We start from the raw sequence: 12,312 nt of genomic DNA, 5'->3' as shown, positions 1-12,312 counted from the left end.
TTCATCTCATGTATAAGATAAGAATCATCACAGCACCTTGAAATATTTTGAGGACTGAATGAGCAAATCTGCATATAGCACTTAGTGCAGCACATGGCACCCTGTCATTGCTTAAAGAATTGCTAGTATTTGTTGACTTAATGAACTAATTAATGTATGGAGAAAGGGTTCTTTCTCTGCTTGCTTTTTCAGCCCCATGTCCTTTGGCTCCCTCTTTCTCTTCAAATCAAAGTTGTTTTACTTGGTACTGACAAGTCAGGCTATTGATTAAGAAACATGACCACACAGTGAGTAGAAATTCACACCTCTTACTTTGAGCTGATGGATCAGCACTTGCTGGAGGTTGAGAAGGGACAAGCATTGCAAATAGAAGGACAGGGTCCATAAAGACAAGGCCAGGAAGTGCTGGAAATGAAATTTAATACGCTGTTTTGCTTTGGCACACCATGGGATGGGTAGAACCCAGCCAATAAGTGCCTGAAAAAAGTCACTTGGATGTCAAGTGAAGATTATAGGGACAGAGATTCAAAAATGTAGTGGGGGAGGCTGAAACCCATCTGAACCCAAGAAATATACTTATTCATTAACTCAACAGAATATTAAGCACCTACTCTGTGTGATGTAGACAGGGATCTGGCAGAGAAATAATAAGGGGATTCCCACAGAAATTCCCACGGACTCCGCTGACTTTCTTTCATAATAGCCTTGCCACCAAGTTGACACCAATTCAAAATTTTAGATCCACATTTGGCTTAGTTCATGATCAGTATTACTGCCACTAGCTAATAGTTCCAGTACTTACTCTGTACTAGGCACTCTGCTGAGACCACTTTACCAACTGTGGTCAGGGACACTTGCTAGGAACCTAACCAGCATCTATTTTCTTCTTCCTTACTAGAACAAAAACTCACTTTTATTCAAGGTGGCACCAAATAACACAAATCCCTCCAAAACTGGCACTCAAACTTTGTCACTAGCATCCAAACACATGTGTGAGTGGGACTTAGACATGTTATTTCACCCAAGGAGTCAGTGAGGTGAGGGTTAATGTTATTCTTATTTTACAGCCAAGCATACTGAGGTTTAGAGTTTAAATGAAATGTCATATGTCATACAGCTTTTTGCTGGTGAAGGTCATATGTGAATCCAAGCCATCTGTTCTTCTGGTCTATTCTTATTTGAACAGATAGCATATATATGCACAATGGCATTTAGTCCTCTCAAGAACATCAATGGGCAGGGTAACTGGTAAATCTTTCTGATACCTGCCACCATATGTTCTCTGATCATCTGACATCTTCTCTTTGGTCACCTCTCTGGCAGCTTCAAAGGCTAGCCTCTCTCCAGCCCAGTGGAGCCTGGAGTATGGAAGAAGAAGAATAGACAGGTGGGGAAGTGGTTAGATTTTAGATGTTCATCTAGGCAGAACTCCTAGCAGAAGATTGCAGATAGAGGGCATGGAAAAGTCAGAAGCAGAGAAGATTTGGCATCATTTCTTATGTTAAATTCTGACTAGGGACAATGTCAAAATATAATCAGCATACAGTGTGATTAGGCAGAATGAGAGTTTGCAGTTTGCATCCAAAAATTTCTAGAAAGTTCCATGTGTCCTGAAGAGGGACACAGAAAGAAACTGATTGTGGTAGTGAGACTAACAGGAGTTGCTGTGGGAGGAGTGAAGTGGCTCTGAGACTGCAAGTTACAAGGTGACCAGAGATGACCAAGGGAAAATGGGTGGAGCAATAAGTTTTCTAGCAGAAAATTAGCACCAGAAATGTAGGGCTGGTCAACTTGGAGGTGCCAGGAGTGGACTGGGTGGACCATCACTGTCCAGAAGTCCAGCAGCTGTAGGACCTGCAACTGTAGCCTGCTGAACCAGTGACAGAGGGCAAGGAGGTCACTTTCCCAGAGACTGGCAAGGGCTTACAGAGCAGTAGCTTGAGGCATTGGATTCTCTTCCACAGCCCCACACCATCTTGGTGAAACTAGAAAAGAGGAAGAAATTCTGAAACAATGGAGTCTTTTGGTGAAAAGACCTCTTGAACCAAGGGAATATGAGTCACAGAGTAACCATTTCCATTCAAGTTATAGTTACTCTCAACAGAGGGTTTAGTCTGGGAGGAATACTGGGGGAGTCACAGACCTCCAGAAGTAGCTTAGTTCCACACACTCAAGCTGTGGGGAGAGCGTGCTTATGATGGGTCCTGCCGTGGCAGATACTGCCTTCCTCCAGGTCTCCCAGACAAACAAAGTGGAAGGCACCATGGAAATACACAACTGTCTCTGGGCCTCAGTATTTTTATTTTTCCAATGGGAACCAAGGTCACCTCCCAGTGTCAACAGGACTGATGAGGGGCAGAGCCATGGAGCAGGTTGGCAAAGTCACAGGCTAGACAGTGAACCTCTATTTTCATTTTTACTTCCATCCTTTTGGCTTCCTATGGACACTGTCAAAGTTGTGCCTGGAGCCAGCTGGAACCAGGGAGGGGACTCAGTGACTACAAAAGGATTGACAAGCTTCATTTTAATGCTCAAGTTGTATCATATCACCAGGAGGTGTTCATGGATACTTAGTTAACTATTGAATGAATAAATGAATAATTATGGGAGTCATAGACATCAATGATGTCCAGCGAGACTCTGATGTGCTTTTGGTGGGATTGCCTAAGTAGCAAAGGCAGTCATTTTTCAGCCTCAGTTTGAATATTACCTTCTGCGAGAGGACTCCCCTGATACCCTCGTCAGGTATAAGTGCCCACTTTGCACTCTTCTCTACCCTTCCCCCATATACTAGATGGTTCATTGTGGTTTTCATTTGACCTTGAGTTCTTAGAGACAAGGTTACATCTCATTTAATTTTCCTGCATCCCTAGCACAAGGTCTAGACAAACGAAATAACAAGAACATTTTATTAAGTGTTTTCCAGGTACCCGGCATTGTTCTAAGTGCTTTAGCTATCAATATGCTTGACTACCTGAATATCAGGTTCCAGGGTGACATTCTCATGCCATTGTGAAGGTAAGAACACTGAGGCTCAGAGGAGGTAAGAAGCCTGATATTTCTTCTGGCTTTCTGGATCCTTCTCTATCAGACAGCCTAATTCTTGAGGTTTGAGAACAGTATGAAAATCCCAGTGATGGGACAGTCTTTCTATTTGACTGGGTAGGTGTATAGAAAGAGAGAACAATGAAGAGACAGCACATGTTAGCAGCTGACAACCCTGCCACATGCCAGACACAATGCATTCTTTGTCACAGAACTACAACACTGAGACCACACCAGGAGCAGTGCCTCTGAATGGGGATTGTTTTCTTTGGGCACTACAGAAATCATCTGCTAGTAGATTGAGAACAAATGGGTACACGTATATGCTGTTAGGGGTATGATATTTCTGGCAGAAAGACCAGGGAAAACAAAACCAAGGTAATGTCTCAAAACCTCAGCAACACACATGGAAATGTGCAGATGTGAGCTCATGTGGAATAGAGACAGTAACACAACAATATCGACACCCACAACCAAGAGTAAAGAAAAGTTCAACACCCTGTTGGCACATCTAGTTTCAAAAATAGAACAAAATAGGGCCACAATCTTGCTTTTTGAGGGAACTCCTGAAATCTCCCAGAGGATCTGTTCTTTCATAAACCTTTCCTGCCCACACTTCTTGTTACCCATAAATCTTACCCTCTACATGGCAAGGGGGCCTGGAGCAAATAACTTTGCAAAAACAATGTATCCCATAAACAATTCTGGTGGAAAGCATCCAGCCCCATACAATGGAGCTAATCTTCTGGTCACACATTTCACATCTGGGATATTAGCATGGAAGCCACTTCCTTCCAGGTGGAGGCAAAAGCCACTTAGCCTGCATGTCCAAAAACAACAATGCTTGGCAGATTCTCTACTCATGTGGAGTTCAAAAGGCAGGAATTCAGAAGCATGGAGCAGCTCTTTCTCCCCTACTTTCTTTTCTTAAAGAATCACTGCAAATTTGAGGGCAGGGTGACATATTGATGCATATAGCTTTGTGGGCCATAATCCTGACATTTACTTTAGCTCTATCACTGATGAGCCCTATACTCTGAGGCAAGGAATTTAACTTCCCAGAAGTGTAATTTCCCATTGTTCAAGAGGGATTGTGTATAGATGCCTAAACCCACTGGTGCTTGGTAAGGTATAAAATCAAACTGTTGAGTGGTACTGTTAGCACAACAATGACAAGTGTTGTTGAGAATGTGGAGAAATTAGAAAATTTGTTCCCTGGGTAGTAATGTAGAAAGGTGAGTGCACTTGAAAACAGCATAAAGGTTCATCAAAGAATTAATCACAGAACTGCCATGTTGCCCATCAATGCTATTTCTGGGATATATGTTTGGAAGAACTGAAAAAAAAAATTATACACCTGTGTATATAGCAACATTTTCCAAAATAGCCGAGGTATGGAAACAACATAAAATTCCATCTATAGACAAATAAAGAAAAAAAATATGGCATATGCATACAATGAAATATTATGCAAACTTGGAAAGGAGGAAATCCTGTCACATACCACAATTTAGATGTACATAGAGTTCACTATGCTGAGATAAAGCCAGATGCAAAAAATACAAATATGTACTATGTACACATCTTTATGTATCTTAAGTAGTCAAATTTCTACAACAAAAAGAATTGTAGCATCCAGTGGCTGAAGAAGGCAAATGGAGAGCTATTGAATAAATGTGGGTTTCAGTTTTGCAAGAGGAAGAGTTCTAGAGATCTGTTCCACTAAAATGTGAACATAGTTAACACTACTGAACTGGTAACTTTAAAGATGGCTACATTGGGAAATTTGATGTGTTTTTTAACCAAAAATAAAAATAATAAAAATATATTTTTTATGTTTCATATTGGCAAAATTTAAAACGCCTGGCTGCAGGGAGAGTTGGTTATATCAAAGAGAAATGGAAACATTCCTACTCTGTGAATAGCTGTGAAATTCATGTGACTATTCTAAGGGGCAATTCATAATTAGATACACACATTCTACAAGCCAGCAATTTCTCTTCTCATTATTTATTCTAGGGCAGGTACAAAGATTTTTATTGTTATAAGAACAAAAGTTGGAGACTATCTAAATGACCATTAATAGGGCAAAGGATAAAGAAAAATGGCAAATACTCACAAATTAATGAAGGAATCAGATCTATACCAATGTATATCTCAAAAACATATTATTGAGTAAAGAAAAGCAGGTTATACAATAACACAGACAGCATGCCACTCAAAAGAATGCAGAAGATAAAATGTATAAATTTCTAGTGTACCAGTCTTGAGATGCTTCCAGTGATCCCTGATAATTATGCCTTTGTGGAGATCTTTCTACAGTGAATAAAGCTCAGCTGTATCTTACTCATTCCACAGAAACCTAATAGGGTTTTATGAAAGTGGCTTCCAAGGCTAAATATAAGAAATGCTGCTGCCATGTTGCTCTCTGGTTTTTCCTATTGCTCATTCTGAAGGAAGTCAGCCACCACACTGTGAAGATGCTCAGGCAGGCTGGGCAGAGGCCTGGAAGATAAAGAACTGAGGGCTCCTGCCAACTGCCAGCACAACTGGGAGCCACCTTAGAGGTGAATGCACAAGTACAAGTGAAGCCTTCAGATGACAGAAACCTTAGGAGAGAGCATGAATCAGAAAAACCCACCTAAGTCATTATTGAGTTCCTGAACCTAGAAACTGTGGTATGTCAATTGTGCATTTTTTAGTACTTAGAGTTTGAGGGTGATTTGTTACACAGCAATAGGTAACCCATATATTTATGGTTACCACCTAAGGGTCTGTGCCTGCGGCCTGCTTTCCATTTGTATCAGTAAGTGTCAAAAAAAAGTTAAAGACACATTACTATCAAGCTGAACACTTCCTTCTTCAATTACTCAGAAAAATGGATAGTTCTCTAAGTTTGATTTCTCTTTTGACATGAAGTCATCTTCACCAGTAGCAGCAGCCCATGCTTTGGACAATGCTGATCTGGTCTGTTATTGACTGAATTCCATGCCTTTAACATTCAGATGTTGAAGTCATGACCCAAATATCTCATGATTTGGAGACAGGGTCCTTAAAGAGATAATTTATTTAAAATGAGCTCATCAGGATTGGCCCAATACAAGTTATCGGTATAAGAAAAGATTAGGGGGCTGATGTTATGGCTCAGTGGTAGAGCACTTGTCTCACACGTGAAAGACCCTGGGTTCAATCCTCAGCAACATATAAATAAATAAATAAATAGTAGATAAATAAATAAAAAAATAAAGTTTAAAAAGAAAACAAAAGATTAGTACATAGGTACACTGCAAGGGAAAATTATGTGAACACAGGGAAGATGCTTAGAGTACCTATAAGAAGGGTGAGAGGCCTCAGGAGAAACCAACACTTCTGACCCCTAGGTCTTGGACTTCTGGCTTCCAGAACAGTGAGAAAATAAATTTTCTTTGTGTAAGCCACCCAGTCTGTAGTCCTTTGTTTACGACAGCCCAGACAATGAATGCACAATCCAACACCCTTGCTTCATACCTGATGACCTTAGGTCCAGAGGTAGAAGTGACTTAGCTAAAGAAAAAGGGAAAAGAGAAAGCAGAAGCACAGAGAGTCCATGTTTTTTTTTATCTCAAGTGTGGTTTCTCCATTAAGTGAGCCCAAGGCCCCAAAAGTGGAAAAGATATCTCAGGATACATTGTCAGCACCAATTTAGCTCCTCGTTCGTTCCTATTCTTGATGGCAAAAATTGTTCCAAATTTTGAAGCTGTTGGGTCCCCTATGGAGACATAATGTGGACTAACCTTGTTAAACACAGGTTCTCATAGAGAAAATGAAGGGGAAAAGGAGTAGAAAGTCATGGAAGAAGCAGATAAGGAAAAACTGTTTTTCTTCCTTGTTGTCATGAATTATAGCAGCAGAAATGAGAGAAATAAGGAGAGAGAGTGGACACTAACTTCCAGTTGTATAGGTAAGTCTCCACAGGTTCTGAGATTCTCTGAACATAGCAAAACACCCGTGTGCAGAGTCCTGTAACAAGTTCTGGTTATATTTTGTGCTTCTTGCAGCTTCCAGTCAGGTCTTCAGGTACAAGACTTCTTGCAGAAATAGCACTGTGTTTGCCCATTTGTCCAGTTGGAGGAGCCAGCCTCCACCTCCTCACTTTTTGGGAGAATGGCAATGCTGAAAGATGTCAAAAACATCTCACTACCTTTTTTTTTCTGGCCTGGAAAGTGCAACTCCTGGTCTGGTCTGCATGGAATACTAATTAAATAATAATTGTGGACAATAGCCACTCTGGGCAAATAAGGAGGTGTATTTGAAGACTGGGGTGAGCAAGTACACACCTGGACTGTTTGATAAAGGCCATTTGTAGCTCCCAGAAGGCTGAACAATGAGTTTGAAATGAGCAAATGCTCTTCAGTAAGAACCCAGACTCCCTTGCCTGACAAGTGTGCAGACAGGCCTCAGAACCCTCCTAGGCCTTAAATACTTGATCATCAGAATACTTGATGAGATGGGTATGAGTTCCAGGCTGAGGTTGAGGATTAGATTCAGCTGGGTGAACCCCTCCTCTCCCTGGTTCATCACTCTTTAGCCCCTTCTGAAACAGTATGTCATCACCAGAAGCATGATCTTCCCAGAGAATACTTCCCTGTCAAGCACCTAGATGGTGAAGATGGTGATGGAGCAGGGAGTGGAGCAGTGGTTATGCAAATAAAGTGTGGCAAATAAAGTGTTTCTATTGTTGTTTTCTTTTGCCATGCTGAGATTTGTCCTCAGGCTTTGTGTTTGCTATGCAAGTCCTCTACCACTGAGCCTCACCCCCTTACCCTGAAAATATTGTTCTATTGGAATGCCATCAGGCATTCAGTTATTATATATTGCAGATTTGAGGCTATTATCACAGAAAAAATTTGGTTCACAAAGCCTAAAGTTTTCATGATGTGGCCCTCTGAAGAAATATTTACCTGATATAATTTTAATATCACCAAATATATTGGCAGGTTTGTGGAACAGGGAACCCTATGTGCAATTCACCAGCAGCATTCAGGTTAATTTGAGAGTCAAATATTTTGAGTACTTATCAACTGTTAATGAAAATTAAAATTTAATTATGAATAAAATTTCTGTAACCAGGTAAAGTGCCAGTGTGGCAGGCAGCTTCTTTCTGCAATTTGGCAAGTTGTTAGAAGTATTAGAACAAAATGAACTTAAGATGTGTTAACAAACTAGAGCTTTAAATATGCTTTGTATTTGAAATAATACATATTCTATAAATCTCACCTTATTTTCAAAAATGATTACATACTACATTATTTTACAGATATAAAAACTGAATGCTTAAAGAGTACTTAGACAATTTCTAAAAAAAATTTGTAATAAATATTCTTTACATGTGTATATGTAATTTATCAGTATAAATCTTTTTATAAATGAACATATACAGAAAAAATCAGAATATATGCAGAAGATCCTTCTTCATGTGTTTTTTATATAAAATATACACATTTTGGTCTGGGGTTGTGCCTCAGTGGTAGAGGGCTTACCTAGCATGAGTGAGGCACTGGGCTTTATTCACAGCACCGTGCATCAATAAAGAAAATAAAGGGTCATTGACAACTAAAAATGTATTAAAAAGAGAAAAATACATATTTTTATATTATAGATATGATATGTGTCCTTAACATGAAAACCCCAAAGGTAATAATGAAAACCACAACAAATACTGGTCAGATATTCCTCCTCTAACAGAAAACAGAGCTTCCAGCTAATTCTAGCTCTGGAACAAAAAAATAAATGATGTTCTTGAAACATGTTGTTTTGCAAGAAAGTCAAATGTACTCCAGGATGAATTGGACGCATCAAAAAGATGTGTAATCAGCTTGAAATTGCCGTTGCTGTCTACATCTGTCTGGGGTGAGAGAGTACCAAAATGATAAGCTTTTTCTTATTGCCCTCTTTTGGTTGGTTTTTCTATTTTTGGTTATGTAGAATCAATGAAAAAAATCATCATTTGGCTATCCCAATAGTAATAATTTGACACAAGGAGGAATCATCAATGAAATATTAATTCTAGTATGTGAAATTTTACAGACCAAGGATATATTTATAAACTCCCAAAGTATCTCCACACAAAATATTTATGAAATATAAAGGGTAAATAAATACTATGTTTACCATGGACCAACCTGGCAGATACTACTTAACCAAATAATTAGTCAACAATAACCAGAGATGGAACCAACTGATACTGTATATCTCCATAGTTTCTTGTGCCTGTGTGATTGAGGCCCCATATATTTGCTTACATTTAAGTAGAGGTTGACTCTAGATCCTAGACAATATGTCCAAAATTACTAGAGGCTGATCATAATTTTTTACCATGTCTTTCAGTGCTTCCAGAATATGCTCTAGTGTTAGAACTAGGCATTGCATACATGATGGTCTTCTTCTAATGGCATAACCTGAATCCAATCATGAGAAAACATCATGATTCTAAATTGAAGGAAAATCTACAGAATGACTACTGACATAAACCATTAAAAAATTAATAGGTGTCTTGAATAGCCCATAAATACTCAGAAACCATCCCAGATTGAAAAAAAAAATAGAAGAAAACGACCACTGGACACAGTGAATAATTGATATTCAAATTTCCCCAAACTGGATTTATTTTTTTCAAAGACAATTGTTAAAATAAAGTCAAATTTTGAATAAGATTTGTAGAATATTCATAATATAGTTTTCCTATTTTGATCATTGCACCATATTTATAGAAGATAACTTCTCATTTTTAGAAAATGTGAATATTTAGGAATAAAAAGACATTGTGTGCATCTTGCAAATGGCTCACAGATAAAAAACTCTTATGTACCTATACTTATCTAGAAATGGAAAAGAAGATATAAAACCAGTTAACAAAATAGTAACATTTGGGTAATGTTTCTTAGAAATTCTTTTCACTACTGTTTTAAATCCTATAAATCTGAAATTGTCAAAATAGAACATTTCTGAACGAAAAATAAATTTTTAAAATATTAATAATTAACAGCATACTCAATAAAATAAACCATGAATTTGTATAGGTTTAATAAATGAATAAATTTTATGGTGAATAATTAACAAAGGTATTTATAGTCTCAAACTATCTCCCCACAAAAAATAATTACAAAGTAAAATTCTGCAAATACCACCTTAATGACTAAGTTTAACATCAGCAGTAATGATGATATTATAGGTCACATGATATGATTCAAAAAGAAAATCACAGAATTGATTCTGTGATACTCTTGCCAAAAAACATGTAATCTAGTTCCAATCATAAAAAAAAAAAACAGAGAATCTATCTTAAGCACATTTAATGAGCTTTCTCCCTGAAAAGTTTCAAGGTCATGAAAGTTAAGAAAAGACTAAGAAATATTTAAATCTGAAGGCATCTATAAAATACAACAATTAAGGTAATTTTATGACTGAATAAAATATTTTTATAAAGGACAATATCAGGCTACTAGAAAAACATGAAAATAATCTGAGGATTAAGTGGTTGAAGGCATTATGATAAAATATATGAGTATTGATTTGAAAAACAGCATTTGCTTAATGTTTTTTTTTTCTTTTTTCTCTTTATAATATCTTGGAAAATATTCGTGAAGTTGTAGGTTCTACTATAAATTACTTTTTTCCACTGAAGCATTTTAAAGTAAATTACTAATATATGCCATATTTCGTGATATTTTTATTATTTCCTACAAGTCAGAACATGCTAGATAACAAAATAACCTTTATAATGAAACTGATATGATTAACAAGTATACTGTTACTTGTTAATATTTGAAAAATTCATTCATCATGAATGAAGATTGTATTGTCTTTATCTAGCATGTTCTGACTTGTAGAAAATACTAAAAATATCATGAATGATAGTATATGTTAGCAATTCAATTTAAAATGCTTCAGCAGACAAAATTACTTTATATTAGAACCTGTAAATTTACTATTATTTCTTAAGTTTGTGTAAACAAAGAGAAATTAAAAAATTAAGCAAATATTGTTTCTTATTAGGAAAAATTCTTAAGTCAGTGCCTCAAATTAAAATTATAAAATATTAAGGATTGTATGTTTGATGGCAGTATAATAATTTTAATACATTTATCCACTAGTGAATATAATAGTAACCAGTATACCAAAATAATGTTGCCTAATTCTCTGGATCCATATTTCGTGATATATTTTTATAATACAAATAATCCATCATTAATGTGATATTTAGATCTATCAAATTAGTGTTGACAATTTGGTTGTTGAATTGAGTGTAAATGCTAGCATTTAGATAGTTTGAAAGCATGTCTTAGTAAAAACTGGGTTTGCAATTGCATTTCAAATTTTCTTATAGATGTAAATAATTTTCATATTTTGAATATTTCATCATATATATGATACACACATCCATTTCAATAAATTTTTAAATCATACATTTCATAAACAATTTAAATATTATGTCAACAGTTTAAAAACAAAATATTAGCTTTTATATATTTTTTCTTAAAATTTTTGTATATCCTTATGATGTTTCCAAAAGTACATCTTTTCTTGGCTTATTAGTAAATTTTAAGGCAGAATCTCCCATGGTCAGGATTCAAATTCTGCAGCAAGTGAAGAGAAAAAGAATTATATTTTTGCCTCAAAGATTTTATAAGTATGAGTCAGTGAAGATGTTGAGAACTTTTCATTGTTTATAAGAATGAAAAAATAGATATGTAGGTCCACAATAAAAAATTGAAAAGCAATATACCCATATTTTCATACACAGTTATCATTATGACCAAGTATTAGAGCTTTGGGTTTTTCACCCTTTATGCATAAATTTGACAACCATATTCTAGGGTATTCTGGCAAGCACTGGAATGACAACATGAAGATGATAATGGACACCCCTCACCAGTCATATACCATAGCTTGAAAAGCAGGCAAGCAGGCAATTTTCATACAGAGTCATTGGCATTATGACAGGGATAATACTGGAACACTTAGAAGGGACTTCTGTCCCAAATTTGTGTCAGTGTTTTAGGTCCTTTAGTGAAAGTTATATGTGACTTAACATCTGAAGGAAAAGGAGAAATTGTGACAGAGAGGTAAGAGGTGCATGCAGACACCAAGATGAGAAATAACACTTATGGAATCACAGTGGAACAGTGTCACTAGAGTCTAGAGTAAAGTGACAGTAAGAAAGTGAGAAAAGACAGGCTTAATAACCTGACAAAAATCCAAGTGATTTGAGTATTTTAATTTTTGACT

This window comes from Ictidomys tridecemlineatus, chromosome 12 (genome assembly GCF_052094955.1).
Source record: "Ictidomys tridecemlineatus isolate mIctTri1 chromosome 12, mIctTri1.hap1, whole genome shotgun sequence".
NCBI classification, from domain to species: domain Eukaryota; kingdom Metazoa; phylum Chordata; class Mammalia; order Rodentia; family Sciuridae; genus Ictidomys; species Ictidomys tridecemlineatus.
Note: the sequence above shows the minus strand (reverse complement) of the source record.